Below are 212 nucleotides of genomic sequence, written 5' to 3' on the forward strand. Positions count from 1 at the left end.
GGTGGCGGGGGGGTGATACAGGGAGCCGGTATAGGGGATGGGGGACGGTACAGCAGGGTGTTAGGAGGGTACAGGGGGGCAAAGTGCGGTGGGATGGGGCGGTACGGCGGGGCGGGGCGGGGCAAAGTGCGGCGGGGCCCCTCCCGGCGGGCGGGGCGGGCGCGCTCCGGTCCCGCGGGATAAAGCCGGGCGGCGGCGGCGGGCGCGGGGCG

The sequence above is a fragment of the Strigops habroptila genome, chromosome 13 (assembly GCF_004027225.2).
Source record: "Strigops habroptila isolate Jane chromosome 13, bStrHab1.2.pri, whole genome shotgun sequence".
Lineage (NCBI taxonomy): Eukaryota > Metazoa > Chordata > Aves > Psittaciformes > Psittacidae > Strigops > Strigops habroptila.